We start from the raw sequence: 21856 nt of genomic DNA, 5'->3' as shown, positions 1-21856 counted from the left end.
AGCTTACTGTTTATAAAGCACGTTAGTTTATTTACTGGTTGATGCTTAAGGTAATCTTAAAAATAGGCATTATTGTTATATCTAGGTCAGCCAGGTGTCAGCCATGTCTCCCTTCATTTGAAACGCATTTATATACTTACATAATTGACTGATCCCCTCCACTTCAGGTTCTACAGGTGGTTCTACCTTGCCCAAAATTGGTTGCAAGTCAGGGGAAAGTTTATGATTTACTTTTCCTTTCTGGCTCTGGGTATTGGCTCTACTGAAAAAAATCACTCTCCCTTCCCCCACCACAGCTTTGTCCTGTGATTTTCCTTCCCTTCCACATTGGCTAAGATATGGAATTCAGACCTGTTTCTTCAATTGTCTTTCTGATAATAAGCCACACTCTTGAACAGAGCTCTGATACGTATTCATGCAAACCTTCGAAGGCTTGGCACCTACTTCCCTTGAAGTTTCCCCTTGTAGCTTCCAAGAGAGTAGTGTGGATTTTTTGTTTGTTTAGTTTTTGTTGCCTATTCTTTTGATGTCTCATCCAAGAAATTGTGCCAAGACTAATGTCAAGGATCTTTTGGCTATGTTTTCTTCTAGGACTTTTATGGTTTTAGGTCTTATATTTAATCTTTGATCCATTTCAAGTTAGTTTTTGTGAGAGGTGTAAGTTGGGGGTCCAGTTTCATTCTTTTGCATGTGGATATCCAAGTTTCCCAACACTATTTACTGATGAGACTGTCTTTTCCCCATTGCGTGTTCCTGGCACACTTGAAAAAGTTAGTTGACCATATATGCATAGGTTTATATCTGAGCTCTTTATTCTACAATAAATAAATGGAGCTACATTAAACCAAAGAGCTTCTTCACAGAAAAGAAAACAATATGTCGAAAAGATGACCTACAAAATGGGAGAAAATATTTGTGAAACATACATCTGATAATCTGATCCAAAATACATAAAGAACTCATAAAACTCAATAGCCAAAACAAACAAACAAACAAACAAGCTCCACCTAACCTCATTAAAAATGGGCAAAGGACCTGAAAGACATTTTTCCAAAGAAGACATGCAAATGGTCAATAGGTATATTAGAAGGTTTTCAATATCACTAATCATCAGGGAAATGCAAATCAAGACCACAATGAGACATCACCTCACACCTATCAGGATGGTTGTTGTCAAAAATACAAGAGTAACAGGTGTTTGGCAAGAATGTGGATGTGGAGACCGTTGAGAATATAACACGGAGCAGCCATTATGGAGAGTGGTTCCTCAGAGCAGTTCCTCAAAAAATTAAAAATTGAACTACCATATGATCCAGTAATCCCACTCTAGGGTATATATACAAAGGAATTTAAATCAATATCCACAAGAAAGATCTTCACACTCATGTTTGTTACAGCATTATTCACAATAGCCAAGATATGTAAATGATGTAAGTGTCCTTCAATGGATGAATGGATAAAGAACATGTGAAATATGTGGACAGATATAATGGAATATTGTTTAGCAATAAAAAAGATGGAAACCCTGCCATGTGAGACAATGGGGATGAATCTTGAAGGCATTAATAGTGACAGAAATAAGAAAGAGAATGCCAAGTACTATATGGTATCATTTATGTATACTCTAAACAAAATACGAAAAATCCCCCAAAACCTGATTTTGCAGAAACAGAATAGAATGGTCACTGCCAGGGGTTAGGGAAAGAGGGAAATGGGAAGATGTAGGTCAAAGGGCACACATTTTCAGTTATAAAAGGAATAACTTGAGGCTCTAATGTACAGCATGGTGACTAGAGTTAATAATATATACAGTATTGTATACTTGAAAGTTGTTGGGGGAAAATTAAGCATTCTCTCCTCACAGTTACCTATTTGAACTAAGTGGGATAATAGCTGTGTTCATTAGCTCGATCTTGGTAGTCATTCTATAATGTATATGTGTATCAAATCATCATGTTTGTATAATTTAAATATATACAGTTATATTTATCAAGTATTCCTCATGTTCACAAAAATACTAATGGTTGCTTTGCATTATAATATATATTATATAGTCCCAGTCTCAACTGTTGCTCAGAATTTGACTTACTTCCAGAATTTGCCTCCTGTACTAAAAATTATGGCCATTATACCATCATTATATATTGATAACAATATGAGGATATAGACAGAAGTTCTGAAACATTTTTTCCTGCTTCTTGGGCCAGATGACATTGCCAGGAAGCATGCTCCACTGCTTTCTTCATTTATAAACTTAGAATGCAGCTGAAATATGTTGGTGAGGAAGGTGGTGCTGGTGTCCAGACTGTTGAGTAACTTTTGGCTCCACTGGCCCCCGTGTGAACCAGGCTCCCCTTTACAGTTATAAAGATTGTGTTCGCACAAAATCTCCCAAGCCAAGGATGCAAATGGGACTAGAAATGTGCCTGAAGTCTAATCACTGAGACATAAACCTTGATATAAGACTGGGTCAACAAAGAGGAAAGTGTGCCTTTTAGAAATTAGATGAGGGGGTACTTTTTGAATTTAAACTAGGCACTATACCTACCAGCTGTTGTCCTGAGGGTGGCCTTTGACAAGTGACATAATCACTCTGTGCCTGTTTCCTCGGTGTAAGGACTAAATGAATTAATGTATGTGAGATACTTAAAACTAATATTGAAACACCATTTTTTGGTTGGCTGATTCAACAGCTCTCTTTCAGCTCCTGCTGTGCCCTAGCTGCCTTATGGCTAGCAGTAGCCTGTCAAGTTTTTCTCAGGGTATTATAAGGCAAAGTCATTGGGTTCTTGGGCATACTCTTTAAAATGGAAAGGCTTGACTGCCATGATCCTCCCTTTGTCCTTCCCCTTCTTCCTGCCTGGGATGGGGATGTGATGCTGGAGGTGCTGCATATATCCTATAGTCCAGTGGATGAAAACTACATGCTAGGCTGGGAGCTGGGAAAATAGAAGATCTCCTTCTATTTAAAGGTATGATTAAGACACAAAAGCATCCTTGGGAGGTCTGATCCTTGGGATTTCAGTAAAACAAATATACTTATGCCTTCCATGGTTCAGACACATTAGTGGGGTTTTCTGTTTCTTACAGCTAAATATATTCATGACAGGTACACCTATACTACTAATTATTATTACTATTATTATTTTCTGTGAGAAAAAGGGAAACACCATCCTGTGTAAGCAACCTCCAGAGGCCGAGGTAGGTAATTTCCTTTTGGTTATATCTACTTTACAGGTGAAGAGACTAGGCAAATTAAATTGCCCATATTTCACAGCTTGTAACCAATAAAGAGAGAATTCATATCCATACACCTGCCAGCAGATTTGTTGCTTTTCTGTTATTATATGCTGTTGCCAAGTTTCCATCATGTGGTTGCCCTTTAAAAATATCATCTAATTGTCCTAAATTTAAACCATTATGGTTTATGTCAGCTATGCTATTGAGAAACAGTTGAACCTTGAAGGTATCATGTAACATGTAAGTACGTATCCTCATTATGTAGCATCTGCATATTCAATCCAGGATCATTTTAATGCTTTACATAACAGTATAAAATTATTGAACAGCACAGGGCCAAACTCTTGGCCTTAAGACACATGATTAAATCATACCATAGTTAAATTGTATTTCACATTCAGAGATTTCCCCTGCACCACCAGATAGCAATGGATTATTCATCACTTGTTAACTACTGTTATTAGAGTAATAATAGCAAATGTTTTCTTTCTGCACTTTCAATGGGCCATGCACTTTTTAAGTGTTTATATGTACCATTTAATTGAATCTTCACAGAAAATCATGAAATGAACCCTATCATTTTTTTTTTCATTTGAGAAAACAGAGAGATGGAGACAATAGATATATTTCTCCAGGTAAGTAGTAGATTAGGTTATAATGCAGGCATGTTCTGAATAGTTCTCAATGTTTATAGAGGGGAGCATATTATGCTGGAAGAGAGCACATGGTACTTCATCCCTTTCTGAATGACTTCTTTTAGCAGGGAGGCCTCCTGAGATGATATTAATATACTTAGGTCCTAGGCGATCCTTGAGTGGCTCAGTGTTTTAGTACCTGCCTTTGCCCAGGGCATGATCCTGGAGTCCTGGGATTGAGTACCGCATTGGGCTTCCTGCATGGAGCCTGCTTCTCCCTCTGCCTGTGTCTCTGCCTCTCTCTCTCTCTCATTATCTGTGTGTGTGTGTGTCTCTCAATAAATAAACAAATTCTTTAAAAAATAAATACTTAGGTCCTGAGGCTGAGCCAAGAGTTTCTTTTTGACATGTAGGGTGTATAGTACCAAAGTTCTGATATCAGATATTGGGAGGCCTTGGAGAGGGCATGTGCAAAACTTACCTTGGAGAAAAAGAAGCTCTACATAAGCAGCCCTGAGCATCAGCAGCATATGCAGGAAGCTTCTGGGGATCTGATTCACAAACTCCTGCCATCACATATGCACATCCCTGGTCTCTGCCTTCTTCCCATTGCTATGGGTGTCCTTTCATGTTTCTAACAAGGGCATCAACCCAGCATCTCTTTTCTCTCTCTTTTTAGCAGCTTTATTGAATAATAATTCATACCACACAGTTCACCTATTTAAAATGTATAATTCAGTGTTTCTTATTATGTTTACAAATATGTACAGCCATCATCACATCAATTTTAGAACATCCAGTTTAGAACATCGCTACAAAAATAAACTCTGTACCCTATAACTATTATCTACCCTGCCTTCTCATTCAAAGCAATCACTAATCTACTTTCTGTCTCTATTTTTCTATTCTGGACATTTCATATAAATGGACTCCTATGATAAGTGGTCTTATTTTGGTATTAGGGTATTACTAGCCTCAGAATGATTTGGGAAGTGTTCTTTCTACTTTTTGGAAGAATTTATGTAGAACTGGTATTAATTATTTATATGTTACAATTCACCAGCAAAGCAATTTGAACCTGAACTTTTCTTAGTGGGTAGTTTTGAGATTACTAATCAAATTATTTTATTTGGTATATGTCATGATGGTTCATCTTATGTGTCAGTTTTCCTGGGCTTATGGGATGCCCAGCTATTTGGTCAATTTTATTTTGAGTATTTCTGTGAAGGTGTTATTGAATGACATTTAAGTTGGCAAACTGAGTAAAATGTACTGTCTTTTCTAATGAGTTGAGTGGGCTCCATTCAATCATTTGAAAGTCTGAACAGAACTTAGGCTGACCCTTCACTGAGTAAGAAAGAATTCTTCCTGCCTGACAGACTTTGAACTTGAACATTGTTTTTTGCTTTCTTGCCATAAACCTAAACTGAAACATGAACTCCTTCTAGGGTCTAGCCTTGGAACTGGAACTATGCCAAATGCTCACTTAGACTGGAACAAAACCATTAGCTTTGCTGACTCTCCAGCTTGCTGACTCACTCTTCAGATCTTGGGACTTGTCAGCCTCCACAACAATGGGAGCCAATTTCTTATTATAAATCTATTTCTCCTCATATAGATATAATCTAATCAGAATATATGTATGTATATATACATATACACATGCACATATATTTCTCAGTTGCATGTAGAATATATCTGATATATTCTCAGTTGCACATAGGATATACTTTGTAAGGTAAGTCAACTCAGAACAAATCTGTCTTTTTATCTATAAATGTCTTTCTTTCACCTTCATATTTGAAAGATAGTTTTGGTGGATATAGGTTTTATGTTTTTGTTGTAGTTTGTGGTGGTGGTGTGTAGCACTTTGAATATCTTATCCCACTGCCTTCTAGTGTTGTTTTTTTTTTCCCAAAAGTTTTATTTTTTTATTTTAGAAAGAGTGAGAGTGAGAAGGGAGAAGGGCAGAGGGTGAGGAACAGAATCTCAAGCAGACTCCCTCACTAAGCGTGGAGTCCATTACCCAGCTCAATCTTACAACCCTGAGATCATGACCTGAGCTGAAACCAAGAGTCAACATTCAACCAATTGAGCCACCTAGGTACCCCTGGTATTTTTTGTTTTTGAACAAGATGTCAGCTGCTAATCCTACTGGAGCTCCCTTCTGAATGATAAGTCCTTTTTATCTTACTGCTTTCAAGATTTTCTCCTTGCCTTTGGCTTTCAGGAATTTTGTGATGATGGGTCTGTTTCTGTATGTCCTACTTGGTATTTTATCCTACTTGGAATTTATTGAGCTTACCAGATAAGGTGTTTACCTTAAAATTTGATTTGAGAATTTTTAACTATTATTTCATTGAATGCTTATTTTGCCTCTTCTCTCTCCCTCCTTCTAATACTCCCGATATGTGTATTTTGTTGTGTTTCTAGATGTTCAACATTTCTCTGAGATGTTTCATTTTTCTTTACTCTTTTCCTCTCCATTATTTGGATTAACTAGTCTATCTTCAAGTTTGCTTATTCTTTTTTATGCTGGTTCAGATGTGTTGTTATGACCCTCTAGTGAAATTTTCATTTAGTTTATATGCTTTTCACTTCTAGAATTGCCACTTGGTTCTTACAGTTTCTGTCTCTTTACTGATATTCTGAATTTGCTATGACATTGTTTTCATATCTTCATTTTTTTAAAACTGTGGTTTTCTTTAGATTTTTTTATTATATTTATAATGGCTACTTTGAAGTTTGTGGATTTTTTTTTCCTCCCATTGAATCAAACATCTGATCACTCTCACAGTTTCTATTGCTTCCTTTTTGCATTGGATGGGCTATACATTCCACTTTTTTTTTTTTGCATATTTTCTAATGTTTGGTTGGGAACTGAACATTTTAGATAATACATTGCAGCATCAGTGGGTACTGGACTTTCCATCTAGGACTTGCTACTTGCTTATTTATTTGTTTAATGACTGGTAAATATCTTCTTTATCTTAGTTATTTTTCTCTCCCACTAGAATACATACCATCTGAGAACTAAGATTTCTGTCTTATTCTTTATTGCTACAGATGCAGTACCTAAAACAATGGTTGGCATGTTGTAGATACCACAATGAGACTGAATACCATGGAAGCTATAACATGTCAATCCTAGAAAATGGACCCACTTCTCATAACTGGGATTTGGAGGTCCCTATAGCTCATTTTTAATTGGAGTATGCCTTAACTACTAGGAATGCTCCTCTTTTTTTTCTCCTCCTCTTTGCTTCTTCCCCCTCCTTACTTTATTTCATTTGTTTTATTTTTTCTCTGCTGTACATGCTATTTTTTCTTAACATTAATTTTTAGACTTTTATCCAGAAAAAAATTTCTTCCCACTCTGTGGGAAGACCCTGACCCTGTTGAGTCACATATTAAAAAATCTGAGAAGACTTTTCATGGTTTCTCCTTCAATCTTTTAAGAAAATCTCCACCCTTTGCACAGAACACTAGGGAAAACATCATTTAGTATTATATTTTCATCCTTTTTTATATTTTATCTATTTTTTACATTTCTCTGGATAAATAAATGAAACCCCTACCTGGGATTATATATTCTTTAAAGATTCTTATCTAGATCTTCAGGTTCCCAGGACTCCTGGTTTCTTCTGATGGATGGCATAATTTTCAAGAGACATCAGGAATGGCAGATTAGGTATATTAATGAAACTTGGCAAGCTTTTTGTCACATTTCATGTTCATTTTGTAGAAAAAAATTTTTAATTACCTAAGTCAGTAGAAATGTACTGGAGTTTATGATGCTATATTTAATTTTATTTTAGTCAGATTAATTTCCTCTTTAGAACTATCACAATAGGACAGGGAGAGAGTTTAATGTTTTGACAGACAGAAAGAAAGAAGGGTAAGTTTTGAGTAAGCAGCCTTATTAGGGGGCTGAGAGGAGGATGCTGGCAGGGTGGAATCCCTGCAGTTTGGGCCTTGAGCTTGTGCAGACAAATAGGCTATTGAGTCATACAGTACATCAACTGAGATGGAAGGGAAGAAGAACTAATAAAGAAACTGCACGGTTTCAACAAGAGCCATCACTGGTCTGTGCATTCTCTTACAAACACACTTTTCCACAAAACCCAAAGGGGCCATTACATAGGGTTAAATCAATTATAATCTTTTATTTGTCATGCAGTTTACACACGCATGCAGTGATTGGGTTGACTGTGCCAATGGCATCTTCACAAATGGTGAAATAATAGGCAGTGAAATAATAAGCTGTAAGCTCTCTCTTTGTCACATTTGTAGCATTGTTTATCACATCTGTGTTTTTTTTTAGCAGTGTGATGATCAATTATTCATGACAGATTGATAGGAATTTCATAGTAATCTCGCTCAGAGATGAAATCACCCTGTCCATTGAGGTGCCCATAGACTCTGCATCACTAGAGTAATAAGTCACTGTTAAGCACCCACCCGCTCTGGGCATTTCTCTTCATCTTATTTGTCCAGACTTTTAAAAATTACTGCAGAAGAATTCTGTAATAGTCACTAAGGCAGATTACACAGTAGTCACCTTGCCATACTTAATAAGTGACCCCACTGCTAGATTCCAGAAAATAAATATAAAGTAATGGATATTTAGAGGAGAGAGAGAGAAACAAACTGGAAGTGCTCAGAATTATTGTTATTTTTTTTAAAGGGTGTAAATGTCATTTAATTGCCCTGTTCTCAATTGGTTGGTCAGGGATGAGATGGGGATAGGGGAGAGGTCAGAATTCCATCTCTAAAGAGGCAGGGACTAGCTCAAATTCATAGTTGATGGATGTCTAATGTGCCAGTGGAAATAAAGCTGATTTAAGGGAAGACAATGAGGTCTGGTAGAGTTCAGGGTAATTCTTCAGGGATCAGGAGAATCATCCTCACTGCTAAATTAAATTGAGGTCAGAAACAACCCTGGTGATAAGGGTAAGGAGCAACACCTTATTCTGCAGGAATAAGCTTGAAGCATTTTTAAATTTCTGGTTTGTCCTTATGGTTCCCTTATTCATTTGGTATAAAATCTGCCATCTCCAAACTGACCATGGTAACTATTTAAGCCTTTATTCCCTAACACTTTTTTTTTTTTTTAAATCTCAGGTTTGACATTGTAGTTGTCTTTAAGCAAATCTTTTTTTTGTAATAAACACCAAAACTTGAGGCTAAATTTCTTCTTATTTTTTCCTAATATGCTATGGCTGCATTTCTAGAATTTCTGGTACATGAGCTCTTCAGTGCTTTGGGGAAGGGCTGGCCTTGGGTAATTGTAAAGTTGACAGAGCTGTTTTGGATATTGACTCTTTTGTTTTCATATTTCAACCTTGTTCATACTGTGTATTGGGGGAACCTAGAGCCATTCTATTCCACAATCAAAACTTGTTCTCAGATATTTTTGTTTCTATTAAGGTCTAATAACACAATTGTCCAATTTCCAAGTTATAAGGCATCATAAGGCCCATTATTTCATGATGGTCATATTAATAACAACATAGTTTCTTTTCTCCCCTGGCAGATTTTTCATTTAAATACCTAACTGATAAAACTCTCACAAGGGAATTTTTAGTTCATAAAAGTGCGGGGAGGGTTACTTTTTATGTGGGGTCTCCTGAGGCCTTTTCAACAATACCACACAGACAGTTACCTGATAACAAGTAGGATTGATGAGGGAATAAAACCTCTTGGCCTCAAATGAAAACAAAACAAAACAAAACAAAAAAACAAACAAACAAACAAAAACAAAAACCATCAGATTATCTGTTTCTGCATTTTGTTTTTTACTAATTGAAAGTCATCCCTCCAGGAATTCTTTCTCTGAGCTTTAGGAGAAATTTCCAGACTGTTTCCTGTCCTGCAACATCTCATAAACTCAGTGATGTACCTTAGAGTGTGTTTTCCCAGGAATGCAAAAAGGTTGTATCTGGCATTTTGATTTCAGTCCAGTTTGCAATGACCTCTTTGAGTGATGTGTTGGAATAGAGTATCATGGTATAGCAGGAAAGGAGGTGAGTAGAGAAAAAAGAGAGCAAATTTTGATTCTTTTATAACTTAGTCACAGGATGGTTTTGGCCTCAGAGTGAAAGTGTGAATAATTAAATTAAGTTTCTTATAACATCAGATGACTTGAAGACTTAATGGCTTCTTGATTCACTGTGGAAGTCTGTCACCACTTAATAAAATAAAGAGGTTTGAACACTATAGTGGAAAATAAAGATATTTTAAAGAACATGGATTAAGGTTGATAGTTGATTCACATAATCTCATCTAGTCCAAGGCAACTAACATTGTAATAACAATAATATTCTTTGAATAAATAGCATGAGGTGATATGTTCTATATTGATGATTTGATACTGCCCCTGCAGAGTTCTAAGGAAGCTGAAATAATTTGAAATAGTATTTTATTTTCTGCCTGTATTATTGAATAATACTGTCTTTGAAAGCTCACAGTCACAAATAATTGGCAAATTATGAAAGTGCTGTCACTGTGGGTGTACTAATAAATGTGTATGTGTGTGTGTGTGTGTGTGTGTATAACAACTTTACACCTCATATTATAAATGCCTGGGCTGGGAATCTGGGTGGCTCAGTGGTTGAGCATCTGCCTTCAGCTCAGGGCGTGATCCTGGGATCTAGTCCCACATCGGGCTCCCTGTGGGGAGACTGCTTCTCCCTCTGCCTGTGTCTCTGCCTCTTCTCTGTATCTCTCATGAATAAATTAATAAAATCTTTAAAAACTCCACAATTCCTGGGCTATTTAGATTCTGAGGATAAAACTGAAGTTAGATTAGTGATCATAAATGTCTAAAAATTAAATGAGAAAGGGTTTTAATTGCATTGTGGTAATTTTAAATCTGAACCTATGTGTATTTCCCTTGTATAAAAATCATTTTCTACTATATTTAGGTATTTTAATAATTTTTTGAAATATAATTGAAGAGTATGATAAACTCTCTTTTATAGATTGACTTTTCAAACCATGTGGCTAAGATACCAGTGATCATTTGGAGATCATATTTGACTTGCAAATCGAAATATACAAAATGATAATTAAAATATTCCATTAGAATTTTTTACAAAACAGTAAAATCTACCAAAAAGATCTGTCAATTAAAATATATAATTAATTTTATCTTTTAGATCTATAACACAATTATTAAACATCTACTTAAGTAAATTAAAATACTGCATTAAAGGAAGAACGAAGGGGAGTGAAGTTGCAGAAGGAATAAGTTCAAGTAACTATAAAGGGAAATAAGTTGAAATGAAGGATCAAGCTACTAAGGAAGATTATCTTCCTTGGTGTCTGTAGAGAAAGTTTTAAGAAAAAAAATTACCAATGTCATTCTGGAGACATATACAGATATTCAATTTTTTTTTCCAGCTTAAGAATTCCATAATCTCAGAATTAAAAAAAAATTATTCTGAAAAATGCATTTGAGAATAACATAATGATCTTACATAGTAACTGAATTTATAGTATGTACTATTTCATCAGAATTGAGTATCATAATCCTACTGAGTTTTATAAACAGGGATTAATTTGTGTATTTTTACAAGTGAGCATTTTAACCATGTGAGTGGCAGAACCAAAGTAGACCTTCCATAGCAGATATACCAGGGCAATTTTCAATGTCCTACCTTGGTCCAGTCACATTATGATGTGTATGATCCCAGCCTGGTGAAAGCAATGGTGACAATTCCATACTGGCTTAATTTAGATATCCCTGAACTTCACAAAATAGTTAACTCTTCTACAAAGTGGATCAGGCTCTATACTTACCTGGCAGGGGAGATACCATGATCACAAAGTGGATCAGGCTCTATTTCCAACATACCTGAAATCTTTTAGGATGTTTCTGCCAAAATCAAAACAATATTTAAGAATCTTCCATCAGGTTTGTGTGAAATATCAAAGCATTGATATGATTCTATTTCTGTCATCATCATGGGCCAGAAAACAACTACTCATTTTCTTCACCTCTCCCTTCGTGCCTGCTGACTGAGCAGTGAGAACTAAGTGTGAAAAAGCCATAAACTGCAGAGGGAGGTTGCTTCCACACACCTCATTAGGCCTTTAACACATTTGACTTTGTCTTTCCCCGGCACAGTGAATATTATAATTGGAAGCATTTGGGTACTTCGTATTTTTCTTCAAAGGTGTAATTGGGTAACCAAGGAGTTGTCACTTTCTGGACATTGCCAGCCTGGCCATCTGCCTTTGGAGCTTCAGTTTACTGGTCATTTCTTTAAGAGGTTTTGACTCATGGAATGTTCCATGTTTAAAGGGCTCACTGGTTTTTTGTTTAATCTCTCTTATTTTACAGATGAAAAAATTAAGGCTAGGAAGATTAAATGTCTTACATATGAACACACAATTACTGGATTTTTATCTCAAGGTGCCTGGCTCTAGGTTTACTTATCTTTACACAGTACCTATCTTTAATATATCCATAATCCTTTTATTTTTTTTTCCTAACTAGACACCTTCATGAGCCTAACAGTTAAATTATTCCATTTAACATTTATGTATAATGTATACCTTTTAGATATGGAATGCAATACAAGAAAGAAAACCAAACTGTTAAAGGAAAGCTCCTGGCTGTGGCTTCAGGAAATCGGTCCTTGTCCTGCACCATAGTTTTATAACTATTATGGGTAAGAGAAAATGGGGTAAAATAATTGGAGAGTACAAGAAAATTTTAGTTTAGACATCATCCCCTTGAGTGTTTCTCTTCTATATGACTGTGTTGGAGCAATGGAAAGAAACCTATACTCAGACCAAGAAGTGTAATGTGCTCAACTTGCTACATGGCTAACTGAAAAAAGACATTCAGCCTCATTGGTTCTTGGTTATTATTATGTAGCATCTCATCAAATTTCAGTGTGTTCATAGCTTAGACAACAACAGGCAAATAGTCAAGTGTTGTGAACTTTGTGTGAATTTCCTGGTTGCTTTTTATTTTTATTCATGTAGGACTCTATAAGAAGACTTAAACTTTAGTAAAATGGAGTTAGAGGCTTGTCTTTGAAGGTCTGCATCTCTAGTTTCTGAATCATGCCTTTGATACCATTATCCTCTCATCCTCTTCTTATACATTCATCACTCATAATTTATCTCATTTCTCCACCTAAACCTATACTCTTCTAAGTGTTATCCTTCCTTCCTCATGATAGTTAATAGAGAGCTATTAGAAGCTCCTTACTGCAAAACTCCAGATGAAAAGAAGTGCTGACTTTCACTAGTATTGGCTAGATTGGACTCAGAAGTAAGAGTAAAGGTTGAAGGTAGTATTCATTGTATTCTCTCCCTCAATATTCAAGTTCATACCCAGTATAAAAAGAGAGAGTCTTGGCAGAAAATAGAGATGGGCTTCTCCCTTTTTATGCTGAGAAGGTTTTTTTTTTTTTTTTTTTTTTAACCTGTGAGAGAGCTACCTGAACTCAAGCTTGTTCTCACCTCTCTCCCTTCCTTAGCTTTGCATCACCAGCATTTCCAAAACTTCAGAAACACAGAGCTTCTACACTTGTAGGAGCCCCACCTACGAAATCAAGTTATGTTGAAGTGAATATTCTGCTATGAGAGTTTTCAAGGGTAACTGGGAAACATTATTTCTTGAACACCAGTTTTGTTTTCAACAACCTCTAAGCTCTCTATAGCTCTCCTCCTACATTCTAATGCATTCTATATTCTCTTGCCACATCAAACTTCTTAAAGTGGAGGTTTTTTTCATCACTTCATTTCACTGATATCTTCAGTTATACTCTATTGCCAAATCTGGAGTTCAAGTCTCTCTGTAACTTTTCTGTCCAGACTTATCTCCCACAACTGTATTCTGTTTAAGCATGAGTCACACTAGGACACTAATTTTATTTAATAAATGGCCTATTTCCTCTTCTTGGTTTTTGCTCATGTTTTTCCTTTCAATCTGAAATTCCCTGTCATCATTTTCATATATTGAGAAGTTATTTTATCTCTATGAACCTCATTTTTTATTAATCTGTAAATAAGAGTAATAATACTTTCAAACTAGTAAGATTCTTGGTATAAGAAGGGGCTTAGACTTAGTCTTCTTACAACAAGGAGGTTATGTGCTGCCTTAAATGTGGAATGTTGCTTCTTCCCTGGGATGTAAACGGGAATGAGGACAGCAACAAGGTTGGTTCAAATTCTGGTCTAGTCATTCCCCCTGGCTCACTCTGAGACCAACCTGGACCCATGATTGGGTCCTTCCTTAGATTCCTCTGAGAGGGGGAAATGTGGAGGCCGAGAAAATTAAGGCCATTCCACCTTAAGTTCAATGTTGTACAGCCATCTCAGGCCCCTGTGAATAAGAGCTGAACCTTACCTTCAGTTACAAGAAAAAAACAGCTTAATGCCCTTAAAAGCCCCGTATCAGAATGTAAACAGAACGATAAATTCCTCCACCCCTTCTGGAGGTCCCCTAGACCAGCCCATAAAACCCAGCTGGAGCCCCCCTCGGGATCTGAGTCCCTGCTCCACTGTGTCCGGTACACTTGGACCCAAGCTCGAGATTGCTAATAAACCCTCGTATACTTGCAAAAAAAAAAAAAAAAAGGTTCTTGGTATATACAACACTAAGGAGAGCTTGGCATCCACCGAGTGCTTTTTTAGTGTCATTATCATTATCAAAATATTGTCCACATTTATGTTTTTTAATTGAAGTATAATTGACATATAATATCCTATTATTTTCGGTTGTACATCATAGTGATTCAATATTTATATATATGATGGAATGCTCACCATGATAAGTCTAGTTACCATCTGTCACCAAACAAAATTATTACAGTATTATTGACTATCTTTCCTTTGCTATACTTTTCACTTCCATAATCTATTTGTTTTTCCATGACTTATTTTATAACTGGAAGTTTCTTAATTCCTTTCACCTATTTCACCCATACTCCCATAATTCTTCCTTCTGATAACCACAAGTTCTCTTATTTATGAGTCTGTTACTATTTTTTGTTTGTCCATTTGATTTGTATTTCAGATTCCTATACATAAGGGAAATCATATGGTGTTGGTCTTTCTCTGTCTAATTTATTTCACTTAGCATAATACCCTATAGGTCCATCCATGTTGTCACAAATAGCAAGATTTAATTTTTTATAGCTTAATAATATTTTATGGTATATATGCACCACATCTTTCATCCATTCATCTGTTGATACACATTAGATTGCTTCCATACTTGGCTGCTGTAAATAATGATGCAACGAACACAGAAGTTCATATATCTCTTTGAGTTGTTGTTCAGATAAATACCTAGAAGTAAAATTGATAGATCATATGGTAGCTCTATTTTTAATATTTTGAGGAAACTCCATACTGTTTTTCATGGTGGTTGAACCAATTTACATTATCACCAAATGTATATGAGGATTCCCTCTTCTCTTTATCAACACTTGTTATTTTTTGTCTTTTTGAGAATAGTCCATGAGGTGACATCTCACTGTGGTTTTGATTTGCATTTCCCTGTTGATTGTAATGTTGAACATCTTTTAATGTCAGAGTTAGCTATTGTCTATCTTGTTTAAGAAACATCTATTCAATGCTCATTTTTATTTTTAATCATTTTTAAAAATTTCAGTTGTGTAAATTCATTATGTAACCCCTTATCAGGTGATTATTTGAAAATATCTTCTCCCATTCAGTAGATTGCCTTTTCATTTTGTACATGGTTTCCTTTGCCATGCAAAAGCTTTTTACTTATTTTATTTTTATTTTTTAAGATTTTATTTTTAAATAATCTCTATACCCAACATGGGGCTTAAACTTACAACCCTAAAATTGAGAGTTTCATGCTCTACTGACTAAACCAGGCACCACCAAAACTTTTTAATTTGACATAATCCCATTTGTTTGTTTTGACTTTTGTTGCCCTTGCAACTAAGAAACTGGTCCCAAAAAATATTGTTAGGACTGATGTCAAAGATTTTACTGCCTATGTTTTCTTCCAGGCGTTACATGTTTTCAGTTTATACATTTCCAGTCTTCACTCCATTTCAAATGTATTTTTGTATCCACTATAATATAGTGGGGCAGTTTTATGCTTTTGCATGTAGCTACCCAGTTTTCCCAGCACTATGTATTAAAGAGACTTCCTGATTGAATATTCTTGCCTCCTTTGTTGAATTGATTGATTTGCCATACATAGTGTTATTTTTGAACTCTTTATTATATTCCACTGATCTCTATATATATTCTTTTGGCCAGTATTGTACTGTTTGGGATTATTATGGTTTTGTAATATAGTTTGAAATCAGTAAATGCGATACCTCCGTCTTTGTTCCCTTTCTCAAGATTGCTATGGCTCTTTAGGGTCTCTGCGGTTTCATATAAATTTCAGGATTATTTATTCTACTTCCATGAAAATGCCATTAGTATTTTGATGGTGATTGCATTGAATCTGTAGATTCTTTTGGTACTATGGACACATTAACAATATTATTTCTTCTAATCCATGAGCATGGTTTCTCTTTTCATTTATTTTTGTCTTCAGTTTCTTTCATTAATGTTTTATAGTTTTCAGGGTACAGGTCTTCAATCTCATGTTAAATTTATTTGTAGGTATATTATGGTGTTTGGTGCAATTGTAAATGGGATTGTTTTCTTAATTTCTCTTTGTGATACCTAGTTATTAGTATATAGAAACACAACCAATTTCTGTATGCTAATTTTGTATCCTGCAGCTTTATTGAATTCATTTATTCTAATAGTTTTTTGGTGGAGTTTTTGGGGTTTTCTATATGTAGTATCATGTCATCTGCAAATAGTGACAGTTCTATTTCTTCCCAATTTGGATGACTTTTTTATTTTATTTTTTTTACTAATTGCTCTGGCTAGAATTTCTAATACAATGTTACATAAAAGTAGTGAGAATGAGCATCTTTGTCATGTTCCTGATCTGAGGGTAAAAGCTTTCATCTTTTCATCATTAAGTACAATGTTATCTGTGGCTTTGTCATATATGGTCAACATATATGTCATATATGTTGAGGCACATTCTTTATATACACACTTTGTTGAGAGTTTTTAATATAAATGGATGAATTTTGTCAAATGCTTTACATCTATTGAGATGATCATATGATTTTTATTCTTTGTTTTGTTAATGTGGTGTATATATCGCATTGATTGACTTGTGGATATTGAACCATCCTTGCAGCCCCAGAATAAATCCCATTTAATTGTGATATATGATACTTTTAATGTGTTGTTGTGTTAATTTTGCTAATATTTTCTTGAGAATTTTTGCATTTACATTCATCAAGGATATTGACTGGTAAATTTCATGTGTGTCAGTGTCCTTGACTGATTATGGTATCAGGATAATGCTGGCCTCATAAAGTGAATTTGAAGCTTTCCCTCCACCTCAATATTTTGGAAAGGTTTGAGAAAGATAGGCATTAATTCTTTGAAAGTGAAGCTATATGGTCCTGGACTTTTGTAGGGAGTTTTTCTATTATTGATTTAATTTCATCACTAGTAATCAGTCAGATTTTCTACTTCATCCTGATTCAGTTTTAGAAAAATGTTAGTTTCCAAGAATTTATCTTGTTGCCATATAATTTTTTATAGTAGTCTGTTAAGATTATTTTTATTTCTGTGGTATCAGTTGTGGCTTTCCTCTTTCATTTCTGATTTTGTTTGGGGGCTCTTTCTCTTTTTTTCTTGCTAAGTCTGGCTAAGATTTATGGCTTTTGATTACCTTTTGAAAGAACCAGATTTTAGTCTCATTGATCTTATCTATTGTTTTTTAGCCTCTATTTCATTTATTTCTATTCTGACTTTTATTATTTTACTTTCTTTTACTAACTCTGTACTTCGTTTGTTCTTCTTTTTCTAGTTCCTTTAGGTGTGAAGTTAGATGGCTTATTTTAATTTTTTCCTGTTCCTGAGGTAGGCTTGTATTACTAAGAACAACTTGCCTCTTAGAACTGCGTTTGGTATGTCCTGTTTGATTTGGGAATATTGTTTTTTTCTTTCCATTTGTCTTAAGGTATTTATTTCCTCATTGACCAATTGTTTAGTAGCATGATGCTTACTCCCTATGTGTTTATATGTGTTTCCAATTTGCTTTCTTTTTTTGATATTTTATTTATTTATTCATGAGAGACACAGAGAGAGAGAGGCAGACATAGGCAGAGGGAGAAGCAGGCTCCCTGCAGGAGCCTGATGTGGGACTTGATCCCAGGCCCCGGGATCACACCCTGAGTTGAAGGCAGATGCTCAACCACTGAGTCACCCAGGTGTCCCTGTTTCCAATTTTCTTCTTGTAATTGATCTAGTTTCATATCATTGTGGTTAGAAATAATACTTGATATGATTTGTCTTCTCAAATTTATTTTTTAATTATTTTTAAATCTTTTTTTGTCTTCTCAAATTTATTGACATATATATTATTGTGATATATATCATTCTATTTTAAGGTGAGAATTGCTTAAGTTCTAATGCATTCTAAAAGTACTACATTCCCCACCCTCCATGTCTTATGTTTTTGATGTTATATTTTATATCTTTTCATTTTGCGTATTCCTTTACTACTTATTTTAGTTTCAGTTGATTTATTATTTTTTCCACTTAACGTTTATACCAGCTTCTTAAGTGGTGAACTATACCTTTAATATATATTTGCCTTCAGCATGAGATTTTTTCCATTAATTTGTTTTCTTATTTCTAGTTATGATATTTTATTTTCTACCTAAAGAAGATTCTTCAACATATCTTATAAGGTCAATTTAGTTGTTATGAACTCCTTAAGTTTTTGCTTATCTGGGAAAATCTTTATCTTTCCTTCATTTCTGAATGATAACTTTGGCAGGTAGATAATTCTTGCTTTATCTATATATATATACTTTTCTTTTTTTTCAATTTCTGCCCTTCAAGTATATCCTACCATTCTCTTCTGGCCTGAAGTCAGCAGATAGTCTTTTGGGATTTGCCTTGTTATGTTGAAATTCTTTTTATCTTTAACTTCTATTTTATTTACAATATGTCTTGGTGTGGTCTTTTGGACTTGTTTGAGACTTACTGTGCATCTGGACCTCAATGTCTGTTTACTTCTTCAGGTTAGGTAAGTTTTCAGCCATTATTTATTTAAGTAAGTTATTGTCCACATTCTCGTTTTCTTTTCCTTCTGGGAACCTTTTACTGCAAATGATGGTATGCTTAATGGGTGCCCTTTAAATACACTCATATTTTAATATATATATATATATATTTTTTTTTTGCTCTTCTGATTCAGTGATTTTCACTATTCCATCTTCCAGATAGTTGATCCATTCTTCAATATCACATATTCTGCTGTTGATTCCCTCTAATGAATTTTTTCATTTCATTTATTGTATTCTTCAGCTTTGATTTGTTCTTTCTTATATTTTCTAGCTCTTGTTGAAATTCTGTGTTCCTTTTTTCTTTTACTGAGTTTGGTGAGCATCTTATGACCATTACTTTGAACTCTTTATCAGGTAAATTACTTACCTCTATTTCATTGGGTTATTGTTGCTTGTTGTTTTGCTTTGTTTTATTTTCCTGGGGTTGTTACCTTGCCCTTACATTTGGAATTTATTTCTCTGTCTCCTCATTTTATCTAAATTTCTGTGTTTGTCTCCACTATTGGGTGGAATAGCTACCTTTATGAGTCTTGAAGGATGTTTTTTTGTAGTAGTATGCTCTGTGTAGCCTGTGTGTGCCTGATGGCTTTTACAGGAGCTGAGTTGGTAGGGGCATGCTGCAGCAAGGCCATCTTGATGGGGTGGCTGGAGCTGTTTGGCAGCTCCTGGGTGTGCCATGCTGGAGCTGCCTTGGTTTGGTGGCTGGAGTGGGTGTGGACCTGGGGGGAATCCAAATGTGCCTTGGCAGGAAAGATGGATTGGTCATGGGTCTGTGTGGGAGTGTCTTGTGGTGTGTTCCACCAGGGCCATCTTAGAAGGACACCTGGCCTGGATCAGGAGTAGCTTGGGAGCCTAGAGAGTACTGCACCAGTGCTACCTTGGCATGATGGCTGGAGCTAGAGTGGGCACAGTCCTGGGGGTTCCTCGAGTGTGCCACACTGGGACTGCCTTGGCAGAATGGCTGAGTTGAACACAGGCCTGGAGGTGTTCTGGTGCACACCATACCAGGGTTGCCTTGGTGGGAATCCTGGAGCTGGTGTAGGTCAGTCAGGGTCTCAGGGGATACTGGGTTGACCCTAGCAGGCTGGCTAGAGCAATTGAACCCTGCTCCTATTTGTGTGAACAAGAAGGAGGGATAACATAGCAAATGGTACTCACTGGCTCCTCTGAACCTGGAGAGAGTTCCTATAATTCCTCCACCCATTTGGTGGATACTCTAGGATTAGTAAATAGATTCCCTTTACTTATGCTGTAGTTTCCCTTTAAAGTACTTTTTTCCCACTGTGCTTCTGAGTAGATAAGTCTGTCCATGGGCCCTTCAATGATATACCTCCCTACTATAGGTTGCCAATGTCAGGGATGGGGTTTCTTTCATAACTGTGTCTTCATCTATCCTACCATTCTTTACATGCTCCCTCTATAATTTGTTCAGGCCCCATCTCTTCTTCAGGAAGAATTGTTCAATATGGAAGTATAGATTCAATGTGTCCATGGGAGGATGTGAGTTCAGGGTCATCTTACAACACCATCTTGGATCCAATGTCCCACATTTAAATTATATTATCTCATAGAAGACTCAGCCTTCCAGGAATCTTTTCTAATGTATTTCATAACAACCCTTCATCCCCTACATAATGCTTATCTTCTACACATATTTTAAAACAGAATGAATCTTGATCTTGTTTCTTTTATACCCTACCTTGAATTGTGTTATGTGTTGACTTCTTCAAGTCAGTACCGTTGTCTTACTTCTACCTGTTTGTCAGAATCTACACAAGTTGTTTAATCACTATTCTCTTAAGAAGTCACAAAGTCATGTTCTGTGATTTGTATACCTTCTGTCAGGAGTCCACTCAAATTTTCTTCTCTCTATATCTAAAATGTTACTCTTCTAAGTAGTCTGAAGAACTGTTCCTAGTTCAGTGGAATCATTCCTTCTTGGGTTTTCAGTTCTCTGGGGTATCTTTTCTTGCTTATCATAGACTTGTTTATCATGCTTGCTCATAGTGTTTACCTCATTTTAGAACCATAACTGACATTATACATTTCTCAAGTCTTTCAGTTCATGTCAATTCCCACTGTGCCCCTAGTTCCCAGAGCTGCAGTTTCTTTTTGGCTCAATTCTTAATGCAGTAGACATAAAATAGCTATTGAGTTGAAGCAATAATAATTATAGTAGCATATATTTATTGAAGACATATATCTGTTAGGCATAGCTAACTCATTTAATCCTTACAACAACGTTGTGCTATAAGTATAAAGAGCTCCCCTCTTCATGGAAGTAGATTCTATGACTCAGAGAAATTAAATACATTGCTAAGGTCATATAGCTAGTGATAGTTGAATTCTCACTGTCTGTCTGCCTCCAAAAACCGTGCTCTCTATGGCTCTGCTCTCCTGCCTGTAAAAAAAAAAAAAAGATACTTGGGAGAATTTTAAAATTATATTTCAAATATGTGAGTTCCAAATGTTTCTGACATAATGCACAATTTCAGGGAAAACATGTTTTTATTGATGTTAAAAGAAACCCACGCTTACATTTGTGATGAATTCTAAAACTGTTAGCTTTTTGGTATAGTCTATATTTGGGGTCTGAAGGACTTGTCAGTGTCTCTTTAATAATATCACTGTTTTTTTTTTTCAGACTGAATCTCATTGTCTCTAATCACTGGTTTTACTTGTATGTGTAGCTTCCAGTCTTCAATTTTCCTAAATGTCATGTAGATATAAATGTAAGACTCAATTGCTCAGCTCGAAGTTTTGCGACTTGATGGACAGTTAGGCGGGGGAGGAAGAGAATGCCTTGATGTTGGGTTT

General features: G+C 35.6%; 1 long non-coding RNA gene across 1 annotated transcript in view; it reads right to left on the bottom strand.

Annotated features, from left to right (window-relative positions):
• The window catches only part of LOC140635201 (uncharacterized), a 34950-nt gene extending 22829 nt beyond the window's left edge, over window positions 1–12121 (bottom strand). The window contains exon 1 of the long non-coding RNA XR_012032569.1: window positions 11734–12121. This is a non-coding gene — a long non-coding RNA (uncharacterized lncRNA). The remainder of the gene's footprint in view (window positions 1–11733) is intronic.
• Window positions 12122–21856: the final 9735 nt, after the last annotated feature.

Source organism: Canis lupus, chromosome 6 (assembly GCF_048164855.1).
Source record: "Canis lupus baileyi chromosome 6, mCanLup2.hap1, whole genome shotgun sequence".
NCBI lineage: Eukaryota > Metazoa > Chordata > Mammalia > Carnivora > Canidae > Canis > Canis lupus.
The sequence above is the reverse complement of the archived record's forward strand: the minus strand, read 5'-3'. Positions and strand labels throughout refer to the sequence as shown.